We start from the raw sequence: 15,119 nt of genomic DNA on the forward strand, positions 1-15,119 counted from the left end.
GGAGCGCCCTTCTCAGGTTGCAGATTACACAGAGAGCATTCGCCTCGCGCTAAATGTGGATGAGGACACATTTGCTCAACAAGCGGCCCGTCAATTTCTTCCAAACCATGACTGCACCGCTACGTCTCCACCTTACTTATCGGTTACAGAGCCCTCCGATGGGATTACTTCTGACCTCACCATGGCAGAGCTGCTGGCCTCCATTAAACGTTTAAAAACTACTACTACTCCCTGGCACGACGGCATACCTTACTCCTTATTCCGTAACATGGAAGGGAGGGCTTTGCAAACTCTACCTGATACTTTTAACGAACTGTGGCTTTCTGGCGTCATGCCGGGAGACTGGAAGCATTCTATTGTGGTTTCAATACCCAAGTCAGGTCAGCCTCCAGTATCTCTCTCGGCCCTTCGTCCAATTTCCCTTACGCCTACCATCTGCAAGCTTTATGAAAACATTCTAGCCGAACGCTTATCGTGGTGGCTGGAATCCCATGATTGTTACTCAGACTCCCAGATTGGTTTCCGCCCACAAATTGGAACGGAGGACTGCCTTGCTACTTTGGCTGCTGACGTGCTTGAACACTCTCCGCAGAGTCACCTTGTACAAACCGCAATCGCTACAGACATAACAAAGACATATGATAACATCCTTCTCTTTGCCATTCTTGCCTCCCTTCAAACTCTTCTTCTCCCTCACCGGTTCCTCCTCTCTATTCACGCCTTTTTAGCAAATCGAACCTTCAGCGTGAGTGTCCACGGAAAGCCCTTTGGCAACTTCACTTCCAATAGAGGAGTGCCGCAGGGCTCCTTACTCGCCCCTACATTATTTAATGTGGCTTTAATTCCTCTTATTCGAGCCCTAGAGTCCATCCCTTCTGTCCGCGTGCTTGCGTATGCCGATGATATAACCTTGTGGTGCTGTCATCGAGATGCGTCTGTTCATCAGTCGGTCCTTCAACACGCGCTGGTAATATTTACATCTCGCCTCCCACCTCTGGGTCTAGCACTCTCTCATACTAAATAATGTTTCATTCGAAATAGAAATAAAGCCGGCTTACGGAATGCTCCCCCTTTAAATTTTACGGTACATAATTCCCTGATTCCTCAGGTAGACACTGTTCGCATTCTTGGTCTTCTCCTCCATACATCTGGGACTGGCACCCCGTGGCTGACAGCCACCCGTAAATCGGCTCACGCTACTCTAGGTCTGATTCGTCGCATAGCTATGCGCTCTGGTGGCGCGCGTGCTCATACGGCCCGTCAGCTTGTGCGCTCTATCCTTCAACCACGGATAGTATATCAGGCACAATTTCAACATCTCACCCGCAGACAGTGGGACTCCCTTGAAGCTATCAATCGTGAGGCTATGCGCGTCATAACATATCTGCCTCGTTTAACACCCATACCTGTGCTACAGGAGTTCGCCCAACTTAATACACTCAGTGAAATCATCGACCAACGGGTGGCAAATAGAGCTCGGAAACAGTCTCTGAAACTTCATCGTTTAAAGACACTTCCACCGTGGTCCTATTGCCAGCTCACGTACAATCGCCCCAGTGTTTCCCCGTCGGTATCAGCAGCGTATCTGCCTGAAGGGTGCATACTATACACGGTTGCATCACATTCTGCAGAGAGGGGAGTTACTGCTGTGTATAGTCCATCTCATCCGCATCTCAACTCTCGCGCTACGTATACTGCGGATACGTGCACTGCCCTGGCATTGGAACTTCAAGCCACTTATAATGCCATTGCTTCCATCCCGCTCTTTCCAACATTCAATACAGTTCACATTTACACCGACTCCCGCGCTGCCCTTAAACAGCTTAAGGCTGTTCGACGGACGTTCCAGATTTCACAATCAATTCATGTGCGCTGCGCAAAGTATCCATGTCCTGTGCGCATACACTGGATTTGCGGCCATGCCCAGGATCCACATAACATTAAAGCGGATGCTATGACTCATCTTCATACATTAGACGATCCGCCACCTTCCCGTCTTCCCCCAGATCCGTTCCTGTCCCATGCTTCCGATTCCGAAGTTTTGCGCCAAGGAACACGCGCTCTAATTCCTCCGTGTTCGCACCCTTTCACCCGTAGTCTTACTCGGCAGGAGGAGGTATCCGTGCACCGAATTCGGGCAGGGGCGGCTCTGACACCATCTGTCCGTCATCGGTGGCGTTCCAAAGATCTGCCAGCACTTGACAGGTGCCCTCACTGTAGCGCTGCACAGGATATTTGTGATGTGTGGCACTTGTGGACGTGCCCAGCGACGGCTGCTATCAGAAAAGGGCTCCTCAGGGAGGTGGGCCTGCGGTGGAACCGCGAAAGTGACTACGTGAAGTGGACTATGGACAACCGTTTCATTAGCAACCTCTGCGACTACCTCAGCGCAACGGTTCTTCACTCCTTTTTTCAACTTTCAATTCCGTGCATTCCTTCCCCCCTTTCCTTTTTTCAACTTATGCCTCATGGCACACTTCTCGAATAAAAAAAAAAACAGGTACGTCGGAAGAGCATGTAATTACGCTAGAAAAACTATTTGATAGAATTAAGCAAGCCAGGTTCACCATAAAACCGACAAAATGTGAGGTGTTCTTTGAAGCCATTTCCTTTCTCGGACACAAGCTGGGGATGGGCCGCATCGCGACGAAAGACATCTTGGACGAAATACAGCGAACCCAGACACCGACGACAAGAAAGAGGTACAGTCGTTCCTAGGTTTAACGGGATACTATAGGGTCTTTTTTCCCGATTCTGCCCACATAGCCGACCCGCTTGTCGTACTCACTAAGGGGGCAAGCAATAAGCTTAATTGGACTGCTGAACATGAAAATGCATTCATGATGTTAAAAGGGCACATGGCAAAACCGCCCATTCAGCTTCCTCCGAATCTGGATAAAGAGTTTGTGCTTCGCACTGATGCATCAGATTGAGCTTTGGGAGCCGTACTCTTGCAAGAAGAGAATCGCGTGCTACATCCGGTATTTTTTGCAAGCAAGAGATTATTGGCTAGTGAACGCAACTACTCCACTGTTGAAAAGGAATGTTTGGCGGTGGTGTGGGTGGTAAATAAATTCCACATTTATCTTTATGGGACACATTTCAGGATTCAAAGAGATCATCAGCGGCTTGAATACTTAACCAAGGCCAAAATGAACAATAGTAAAGTCATGAGATGGAGTTTTGCCTTGCAAGAATACTCATTTCAGGTGGAATATATTAAAGGCAGAGACAACGTTGGAGCGGACTTCATGAGTAGAGCCAATTGAACAGCTCTAGGTATCTCTGGGATGTATCTTGTTGTTGTTGGTGTGCTAATGTATCTCTGGGATTTATCTTGTTGTTGCTGTTGTTGGTGTTAAGTGATTATACAAGGGAGTGTGTTGTGGTCACCAGCATGTTTATTAAAGACTCTGTACGGACAAAGGCAGTGGTGTGTTAGTGTTCTGAAAACGCAGTTTGGTGTGCTATGTTAGTTGTGTGCTCATGGTGTGTGCTGGACATCTGCGGTGTGGTGTGTGCTGTGTCCAGAATCGCCACAGACGATAGTCTGTTGGCTGCATGGCTTGAAGATGGGGATCACGTGAGCAGTTTTTCATGGAAAAACTCTTGAGAAAGGGGGCCCTTGTCACATATATTAAGGAGCCTAAATAAAATTTTAAAACAAAGAGGTGTGAAGAAAACGACGTGGATTAACCGAAGAATAAAGAAGATGAGGAAGAAGCATTCGGTGAGGTGGAGAGAGATGATTGGTGGAGAAGAGAAGGAGAAGACGACGACATGGCTTACGTGGACGAACGCCTAGGCTATAAAAGGGAGAAGAACAGAGAAACGGAGGCTCCGGTGGGTCAGGGACGCATCGGCTGGAAGAGAGCTATGCCGGCTACTGCTCCGGTGAGCTCGCGTTCTACGGCTTCGCATTGTTGACTTTCTGCCGTGCCTGAGCCCGTTCCGGGGAGTCAACGGAGGACTCTACCACCTGCTACGGCCAGGGGTGTCTCTAGCGCAGTTGCCACCCATCCGAGTGGTTCCCCCGACGCCCAAAACACCGGCAACACCTCCACGGGCGCCTGGACCGGATGCTTGAACGACGCAGCCAGCGACGCCGCTAGCGACGCCAGCCCAAGCACGTCGAACGCCGCCTCGACGCCGGCTACTGGATCCATACAACGCCGCAGCCGCACCGAACCAACGGTGAGCGTGAACGCCGACCACTAACAGTAGAACGCTAATAGTTGACGCTGGTAGCAGTGTTCCTGGGTCGTGTGTATTTTTATTCTTTGTGTTTTGTTTTAGTTTGGTTAGTTTTGTGTTCTAGTGTGTGTGTCACGTAGGGTGTATTAAATGTGGGTATATGTGGGTACACCTGTCGCCTCGTGCATTCTATCGGCCCGAGCGTTCTCCGGGGAGATCCGTGACAGCTGGTAATATTTTTTTGTTTATTCAAGCGATGCTTATTGCCTCAGGGCATAAAGGTTATGAAATTAGAATGGATTTAGGTGCTTAAATAAATGGAAAAGGGTGGGCTGATCTAATGAAATCATGCAGTGAACGGTGATATGGACCCTGTGTCCAGGCAATATAGGAATCCGGATTGTCCGGTGAGAGACCCACCGCCGCCAGGTCCCGAATTCTCGTCGGCTTTAGCGCCGTACAAACCCACGACAGAATGCGGATATCCGCCTTACAGTCTCTGATCTCGCAGACTGGACACCCGGGGCAGGGATATAAATCTTTCAAATTCTGTCACTTGCGTGTAACAGCTGGAGTTAGGGCAACCCCCACCCGTACCCTCCGAAGCGCAACCTCATCTGCACGGGTAAGACCACTCTGGAGGGTTACCGCACACGGAGGGATTAGAGCACGTGCGCGGCGCAGGAAGTGTTCCTTTCTTGTTAAAAGGAGGGTGGTGTAATCCAGAATGAGGACTCGAGGCAAAGACGAGGCTGGGGTCGAAAGGCGGGTAGCAGAATCCGCGCGGCTTTGTGCGCTCAGGAGGGCACACGGAAACCACTCAATACGGATTTGCTGAGAGCTGCGTGCCGCTAGACGATGGATGTCGTGGCAGATTTCTGGAAGCGACTTACTCGTCGTAGTAGGCGCGTGACGTGAAGGGCGTCGCTGCGAATGACAATGCGGACCTTAGGTAGCATGGGAACGGCGGCCACAGAGCAAAGTGCTTCTTGAACCGCAAGCATATCCTCACAGGAGGAAGGAGGTTCTGAGAGGCTAAACCTTGACGTTTTGTTCATGGCAGGCTTGCAAGGACAGTAAACTGCCGTTGTTATTTTGCAGGCCTGGATGCTTGCGTCAACGCACATATCGATGGAGCCATGCGGCAGAATGGCGACTTGCTCTGTAATTCGGTCGCGAAACGACGATGCCGCTCGGCTAGATGATGGCCGACGTAGATCGGTTGGTTTGTTGTCGCTTAGCTGCACAAAACGCCAGGGAGGGAGAATTGTCGGGGGCGGCTGCAGAATGGAGTGCGATGAAGCATATGCCCTGAGTGTACACGTTTCGTGTGCAAGGTTTGACTTTAGGCGGCGAGCATCGCGTCGTTGCTGCACCAGCTCATCTAGTGTGTTCAGCTGCGCATGTTCTTGGAGCGCCGCGATCGGGTTAATGCGGGGAAGGCAAGTGATCACTTCTAGACGATCCCATTGAGCCCATTGCTTCTAACGATCCCATTGAGTCTCGTCAAATGCTGGAATTGGGCTTGGTAAACGAGGCGCCGTTGCACAACCACTCGCACCAACTGTCGTGCAACATGAGAGCGGGCTCCGCCTGTTTTAGGAGCAATGCGTCTAATCAGACCAAATGCCTGAATCGCTTGCTTTTTAGCCCGAGAAAGCCAAGCAGTACCTGTTCCTGACTCGTGTATTTTCAAGCCCAAGGTTTTACGGTCGAACTTTCTTGAATTGGAGTTCCCGATAGGTGGAGACGAACTGGAGTTGCAGCCAGTTTACGGCGCCCCCAGCGGCTGGCGGCTGACACCTGCGTGGGTTTGCTCACTGAAAGCTGCAGACCAATTGAAGAAGCAAAAGTCGACGTAATATCTATGGCTGATTTTAGGTTGCTGCTTGAGTCATCAGGCCGTTGTGAGTGCTCCACACCCTTATGTCATCAGCATACAATGAGAACTTAATCTCAGAGGCATCATGTAAGCGCGAAGAAAGGGGGATAAAAGTAATATAAAATAATGTTGGCGATAACAACGATCCCTGGGGAACGTCGTGAAGAGGCACAAATGATCCGACGGCCTCACCACTGAGGCGTATGGCAAAGTGTCGGCCTTCAATGAAGGATTTAACAAAATTGCGCACTCTAACAGGGAATTGCAGCATGTCAAGCGATTACCGGATGGCAGCATGACTGATAATATCGTGCGCCTTTTCAACGTCCATGGCGAGTACAGTATGCACATTGTGGCTGCGAGTTGAGGCCAGAACTGCTGACGCCAAGACAGCCAGTCCATCTTCTGTAAATATGGACGTACGAAAGCCAATTTGGGCGGGATTGTAGAAGCCATGGTGCTGAAGCCATAACGACAATCGTGTGGCAATCATTGTTTTCGTAATCTTGCATAATATTACCGTAAGCGATATAGGCCGGAAATTTCCAAGTTCTGTCGGCGGCATCCCCGGCTTTGGTATGGGAATCACAAAAGCCTATTTCCAGGTTTCTAGTACGAGACCTTCTATCCATACCTTGTTAATGGTGAAGAAGAGTTGATGCAGTACAGCGGAAGTTAAGTTCTTGTAAACCTCTTACGGAATGGGGTCCGGACCGGGCGCATTCTTCAGATGGGCCTCGTCTATTCCTGAAAGCAACTCGGGCATTGAAAATGGGTTTGTAATTCCATTGGCGTCGACTGTGGATGGAAGCTTATAGACATATGCTGGAATGGCAGCCAAGGGGGCTCCTATGACCCTTGGTTGCAATACATCATACTTAGGGAAAAACTTTCGCGCTGACTCCGGCGAAATCACCCGGAGCTAAGTTAGCTGCGAAGCATGCTGTGGCCGCTGCGTCCGGACGACAGCAACCATGTTCCATTGCACGTAACGTTCGCCAGAGAGCAGCATTCGATGACTTTGTCGAGAACTGCTCACACCACGCATGCCACTGTCGTCGCGAGAGATCGCTTTGATATCTGCGAGGCTTGGCGGTAAGGTAATTCAGCATTGTCCGTGCTTGCGCAGAAGTCGGGTCTCGAGAAGCTGCCATCTCCGCTTGTCGGTGAGCAGCCCACAGGTTAACCAGACCCACATCCGGGGCCGGGCGATTCACGTCTGTCGAGGTGACAGTAGTAGCCTTATTCAGCGCAGTTTGTATGCTGTCCAGAAGTAGTGTAGATGATTGCAGAGACAGATCTACGACGGTGGTGCAAAACGTGTCCGAATTAACCACAGAACACCTATGGCGTAATCGGCGGGCCCTTGATGGATGGAAACCGATGATGATAGGATGGTGGTCACTGCCCCAGTAGCCTGGCTCCAAGTGCCACGAGGTTGTCCTCGGTCCTGACCACCACGTAAGGTCCGGAGCATATGTTGGACAGCGAGTATAGCGTACAGTCCGCGTTGCTGAATCTGGATGGTTGAGTAAAACAAACAGCGCATCCGCGAATGCTTGCCGCAGACGCCTACTACGGGGACTGGAAGTGAGGTACCACCAGTCTGGATGAGGGGCGTTAGTCACCACCGACGAAAATAGGCCACCCTGGGTGTTGTCGTAGAGTTAATAACCCCCCCCCCCCCAGATGAATGCGGGAGGGAGCTCCACCGGCTGGTGTTACATAGTATGACATGACCGCCACAGTTGCCTTGGGAAGCTTTACAGCCACTGCGACTACCTCTTGATATGAGCTGCACCAGTTTTCTGGAGAGAGGCGAACTTGAGGAAAACGCGCATCAACGTACACCGCCTCATTTCTCGGAGGGGCAGCAGTGTGCACACGACAGTCGTTCATTGATGGAGACATGTATTCATTAAAACCCGGAATGGATGGCAAGGCATTGGTCTCCTGCAATCGCAGGGCCCACAACTGGAGCTTGTTGATGCGAAGTCGAGATTTGAGCTCTCCCAGCTTTGTGGAGAGGCCTCTCCAGTTCCATTGGAGCACACCACAACAATGTGTACTACTCACGATTTTCGATTAGGCTTCCAAGCGTTGTAATAAAACTGATGTCAGGTTAGATAACTGGTTTACTATAAATCGGAGGAGGAATGTTGTTGAGTCATCCTGCAGTGCTGAAGAAGACCTGGTATTGTGTGTGCGAAAAACGCATGAGGGCTGGGCGTAGTGGAAGGCGATGCAGCGTTGATTGGCGTGGAGTGGGATTCCGCTGGTTGTCTACGGCGAGCAAGCAGTTCACGGCGTTGTCGCAGCTTAGAGACCTCGGCTAAAAGGCGTGCAATTTGGTCGTTAACTGCTGCCATGTCTTCACGCAGAGGTTCTAGTATGCTGTGCTTTTGTGTAGCTTGAAGGCGACGGCAATCCTTGCGAGCTTTATTACTTTACGACTGTTGGGCAGCGGCTGCAGATCGATCGGGCTCAGAAAGCTCCGGCCAGTCGACTTTATCCCACTGGAAAGCCGCAAACCTGTTGGATGTCTGTATCGGGGGCCTGTTTTCATGCGGAGACACCTGCTTCCGGATCCCACTCTGAACCTCCTCAGTTGCTTTCTGTTTTGTTGGGCAAGCTGGAAAGGTGATCTCGTGGTCGTTAGTCTTCCAAAGTGGCACCTGTGAGACGCTGTGCCTTGTGGCCGAGCCTCATCTTGCGTTGTAAAAAGGGCATGATCGGCGCATGTGGCCAGGACTAAAATAGCTGAAGCAATAAACAGCACTCGGTTTGTAAGGGCGAGGCCGCAGAATACAGCCAAGGTAGTAAAGTCTTTCTGGAAGAGTTGGTGGGCCTTGTAGTATGACGATGCACAAGCGCCCCTTTCCTATATACCGCGCTTGAACGACACGCGGGGTGGGACAGTACAACTCACGCTGAGGATCGTCTGGTCTTCGGCAACTTCGATGATGTAAACAACACAGCGTGGTAGGTCCGAATCTTCTGCTAGGAACACCGGGACCGGTACCGAGATCTCTCTTGTAATCGATATGCACTTGAGCGTTTGCAGACGCTCGACAGCAGCAAAAGTCGGGAGCCACATTGCGATGGTATTAGATTTTGTTCTAGACGTGAAGCCACGAAAACCTTTGGTCCCAAGACACTCGTCCAGGTTCGCCTGAAGAATCCTGTTTGGAATATCTGTCAGGCTTTTGGCTGCCAGAGCTTTAATGGCCACTTAATACGATACCGATCCCGATATCGGCACAGCCACCTGGTTGGCATACGCTGGGCAGGAACGCTTGCCTTGTTAGCTGCAGTTGACAGAAGACGAATCGTGTGCAGTGTCCTCTGATGGGTGCTTTTGAGAACTGCGGGAAGCCGGTGGCACAAATAGAGGTGCTGAAGACAGGTTCATTGGAGAGCCCTCCTCCTCACGGTGCACGGTTGAAGCCCAATCCAGCAGTGGAGGCTGGGCAGCCATTGCCGAGATCCGCCCAGAGGGCAGATCGCTTACGGGCTGAGGTGCATTTGGAGAAGGCGGGGTGTGCGCTGCCGCTGATGGACCGGGAGCAGGAACCAGAAGCTGAGACCCAGGCTCAGTTGTAAAAGGAGGTGTTGATGAAGCCGTCGTGGCCGACGCCGGCGAAGCCACCTCTGCCAGCGCGTCACCGGTGGCCCTAGGCCTAGCCTCGGAGCCCAGTCCAGTTGCGGAGATGACAGAAGGACATTTGCTTACTGCCACCCAGTCAGACGGGGCATGAGCTTTTGGAGCTTCATCAGATGGTGTGAAGTCAATTCTCTTGATCTAAGGAACGTACTTACGCGGATGGCGAGACATTTCACTGGAGCGTTGTGCAGCCACCTTAGCAGGGACACTTCGCCTTCGTCTTCCTGTTAATATATTGTTGTGTAGCTTAAAATTTATTTAATGTGTATCTAAAAGTATAGTTAAGTGTTTGAAAGCCATAGTTTGTGCGCGGATGTGGAACATGCCAGTGTTCGCGGCACCTTGTTGTGTAATTTGTGGGATTTTCACGTAATTTAGCGCTGCCTCTAAATAGCATATTGCTTTGTTTAACCTGAACTTTATACAATCTAAGAATGCGAAATTCATATATTTTTTCGATTTCCATGAAGCGGTAGGTTAAGAAATGGGAGCTAATGTGTGACATGAAAGATACGTTAACTATGGCTCCCATCACTGTCTTCTGCAATTTCAGAGGTTTATTTTTACAAGTACACGTTGCGGTTCCCCACAACAAATTTCAGTAGTAATATAAGACTCCAATAAATCATGATATATTGCAATGTTTGTGTTAGTTGGTAATGTGCGCTGAAATATTCTTTATACACCTACAACATGAACTAGCTTCGTGGTTATGAGGTCCACATGATTGTTCCACAACATGAATTCGTTAAAATAAACACCTGGTGTTTTTACAGCACTCACTATTGCTATTGTGTTACTACCAAGGGTTAAGGTGAGGTCAGTCGCAAGATACGCTTTTTTAGCTCTGAACATGAGGCATTAGATTTGCCTGTGTTAATGAGCAACGAATTTCTTCTGGACCATGCATGCAGTTTCGCCAGGACATCGTTTCCTCTACGCATTAAATATTCTGCATTCATTCCTGAATTAAATATACTTGTGTCATCGGCAAAAATTATGTATTCGACCTCATTATCTATTTGCACCAAATCGTTTTTGTACATGTTGAACAGGGGCCTCAATATGCTGCCCTGAGGGACACCATGACTAACTGAATTAAACTGCGAGCGATAGTATCCCAAGTGAACAGATTGAATGCGGTCAGTCAAGTAGCTGGAAAATAAATTAGGCGTCACGTCACGAACGCCATATCTAGAGAGTTTTTGTATAACAGTTAAATGGTGCATCGTGGCAAAGGTTTTTGAATAGTCTACAAATATATCGAGGGTCAGTAGTTTGTGTTCTATGTTATTTACTATTAATTCTTTTTGTTTGAGTAGCGCTATTTCAGTAGAAAAATTCTCTCTAAAGCCGAACTGCTTAGTTGATAGAATAGTATGTTTTTGAAAAAAATCTGTTGAGGTGGCTGAAAAGTATCTTCTCTAGCCCTATGGGGAAGATTGGAAGGATCGACACTGGTCTCAAATTATTGAGCACATTTTTGGACGAATTTTATGCATGACAACTACTTTGGCTTTATTCATCGCTGACGGAAAGACTTCGGAGTTGAGTGACAGGTTAAACATATAAGTTAGGATCAGGGATATGACATCAAGTACGTACAAAACAGGTTATAGTTTTAAGCCATATGCGTCTCCACTTTTGCTTTATTTATGTTGTTAGATACTGATAACACCTCTTCATAGCTTGAAGGCAATAGGGTCATAGAGTCGCATTCATAATTATTAATGTACTGAAGCGCACTAGGGTCATATGCACTGTCAACTAATGTATAAAATACTCATTAAATTTCTCTGATAACTCAGTGCCGCTATGCTGAATTCTATCAATTTCAGAGTTTCGGGTGTTTTATTCGGAGGTCTGTTAAGTAGGTGATTAAGCTTTGTCCACACTTGACTTTGATCACTTGTAGCATTGAACATGAAGATATGGTAACTGTCCTTCGTCTTCTTCAAAGCCGCACTCACTTTGTTGCGGTGCGCTTTGAAAACTGAAAAATCAGGATTCCGGCTTTGTGAAAACCTTTGAAATAATTCATTCGTTTTGGAGATCATATGAAGGATGGTCGAAGTTATCTAGGGCTTGCGAGCTTTTTTTTTTGGGGGGGGGGGGGGGTTTGACAGGAATATAGAGAATCCTATCTCGATATACGAAAATAAATATCTCGAAAAATGAGTTAAACGCCTCCTGTACGTTTGTTTGTTCGAATACGCGATTCCAGTTTGTATTCATGATGGCAGCCCTAAATAAGTCATGTGTCTCGGCGGTGATGAAATGCGCCATCATGAAGGTAATTTTTTTGCGATATGTACTTAGCCCAGGAATTTTAAACACTAAAACACGAGAAGGTGGTCACTCGTAGCATAGTTTAGAACACCACCGGATAAGACTTCAGATTCAATGCCAGTTATCAAAAGATCTAGAACAGCTCCAGATGTAGGTGCTATACGAGTGGGTGTATTTATTACATTAGCCGGTAGATACGACTCAAGACGGACAAAGAATACTTGAGTTGTATTGGATGCCTCCTGGATATCAATATTAAAAACACCACCAAATAGTACATGATTATTGTTTTCATTTCCGAACTGAAAAATTTGTGCCAAGTAATTCAAAAATGTCTCAACACATCGCTGCGGTGGTCGGTAAAGCACAATAAACAATAAATTGTTTCTTAACAAACACAACCTCTCATAATCAGCAGCAACAACACTAACGTGATTATTATATTCTCAATATAAACAGTCGCGAACAAACACGCATCGCCTCCAGGTCTGTTTTTACGATTCAGAAAGAATGAACTGTAATCCGCGTGCTCCAATACGTGCGTAATGCGCTGCGACGCCGTCACCCTGAATTATGGGCATCTGGACAATGGAACCTTCTCCACGATAACGCAAGGCCACACACTGCTCTCAGCGTGACAAAATTTCTCGCCAAGCACAGCAGTACTGTATTTCCCCACCCGCCATACTCGCCAGACCTCTTCCTATGTTATTTTTTCCTCTTTCCTCGTGTGAAGAGAGCCATAAAAGGTCGCCAGATGAAGAACGTGGATACCATTCAAGACGCCACGGCATAGGAGCTGACAGCTGTGCCAGAAGAAGCATTTTCTAACTGTTTCCAAGACCTCAACTAGCGTTTGCAGCTGTGTACAGACTTCAAGGGAGACTGTAGAAGGGGTGCTGCACAAATGTTTTCAATGTTAAACGCTTTTGTTTATGGACTCAGCCTTGGAACTTTACGGAGCACGGTTATAGATAAGATTCTAGCCTTAAACGTTGCCAGGTTCAGACTCCAATTGCGGCCTGTCCGGAGCCATAGATTTTTAGCACCTTCCGCTGCGGCACAGGTCTGAAACCCGCCTTAGTGAGTTGCTCCGGAGCAGCTGGGGACTGAGGGCAGAGGGTTAATTGGTTTGTTGACAGAAGGTTGTCGCCAAGTACTATACCAGGTTGGACAAATCTTGTTCTTGTGAGGGAGTGCGTTGTCGGTTTCGGTCACCGAGATCAGGCCGCACCCCTGGCCTGTTTGTGCAATTCAATCGACACTCGCAGTTCCTTTTTTTCAAACCCGGTGAAAAATTGCGTGGCACCGGGATTCGATGCCCGGCCCTTTTGAGGTGGACGCTCTACCTCTATGCCATCGCTGCAAATGCTAACCATTTTCAGTATTAGATATGCGGCAGCTAATTTTTTGTTTTTTCTTTGTGTAGTGTGGTGCATGTTTTGTGTGTGAATTCATTATTGTTTTCGTTTTCTCAATTAGGTTTGTGTTCTTATTAATTCTTTTTCGAACCGTAGTGGTGGCTAAGTGGTTTTGCATCCGCCTCGCATGCAGGAGGTGCGGGGTTCGATCCGCAGTGTCGCCGGGTAGCCACCGGTGATACAATAGGTACAAGCTTGCGCCTGACTTAGTGCTCGGGTCATCTGGGGTGAAACTCTTGAAAAAATGGGTGTTTGAACCCACCTTGAGTAGCCGAAAATGCCTTGTACCATGTCGCTGTTTGGCCGTGATGCCCTTGCGCCATAAAAAAGCATAATCATCATCCCCATTATCTTTTTGGCATAATATATATTTCATTGAACCTGCTCGAGGTAGCGTTTTTCTTGTGAAGGGAGACTGAATATCGCGACAAACTGGCGTCCGCGACCGGACGAAGCCATGTCAGACTTAAAGCGAAAGCTTCACTACTGCTCTCTTAGGCTTCTTCGCTGTTTGCAAAAGTTTGACCTTGAACCGAGGAGTATCACATGACGTCACTCAGCCGCCGCCGCCGTCCAAACCGAGCGCTTGCCTCTGATTATTCACGCGACAACGATGACGTCACTCAACCGCAGTTACGCCGGCGCCATGCGCCCGCTCTGTCTAGATCGCCTCCGTTGCCTCTGAACCGGTGCCAATGAATCGCAACAGCTCCAGACAATTTGAGGCAGCAGTCATCATGGGTGATCCAGACGAGATGCCTCGTGAACTTTCTGCGTCTCAGAAGTTCCGAAAATGAGAGGTTGAATCCGATCAGCCAGTGGACGTAGCTCCCCAATAGGCTTAGCGCCGTTTGAAAAAATGAGTTCAACCCGGCTAAACCTAAGCAACCAAAGCGAAAGGTTGAAAGTTGATCCTAATAAACCTTGGCTAAATGTAAGTCATTACTACCAAGCAACAATGAAATATAGTCAACCTTTACCAGGCTTTACTTCCAAGCCTTCGTTTTGGTTCCTTAGGTTTGGCCGAGTTAAACCTTTGCCTAATTTTTTTTTCTATCATGGGTCCGTAAAAAGAAACGATTGCATCACTAAAGGATTTGGTCTAGTGGAGTGAACGCAGGGGTTTGAAATACGCCGAGGTGCGCAACGTGAGTGGCTGCCCAGCAAAAGAAGGAACGCGCAGCACGTGTAGCCGAACGTCAGACCCAACGCGAGCATGAAGAGACGCAGGCCGATGCGGAGGAGCGTAGAATGCAAGTGCAATTAAGGGTTGCAGAAGCTGGTGGAGGGACTCGGGGATCCGCACTGAGTCCTACAATGGCAGTTAGCCAGCACAAGTTAATCCCGATTTTGACGATCCCGAGGCTGATCTGGATGCATACCTCATATTTTTGAGCGTATTAACGAAGAGCACAGCTGGCCTAACGAGAAATGGGCTTCAGCGCTCAGTATGTCTTTGACTGGTGAAGCTCTGTGTGCCTTCGGTCGTTTGTCCCCAGCAGATTTGCTGGATTATAATAAGATAAAGATAGCCTGACTCCATCATTTTAGATTAACGCAGAGGGTTGTCGTGAATGGTTTCGTGAAAGCAAGCCGCATGATGGAAAAACAGGCAAGCAGAAGGCAACACGTTTGCTTAGTCTTTTCGATCGATGGGGCGAAAGTAAGC

This window comes from Amblyomma americanum, chromosome 3, assembly GCF_052857255.1.
Source record: "Amblyomma americanum isolate KBUSLIRL-KWMA chromosome 3, ASM5285725v1, whole genome shotgun sequence".
NCBI lineage: Eukaryota > Metazoa > Arthropoda > Arachnida > Ixodida > Ixodidae > Amblyomma > Amblyomma americanum.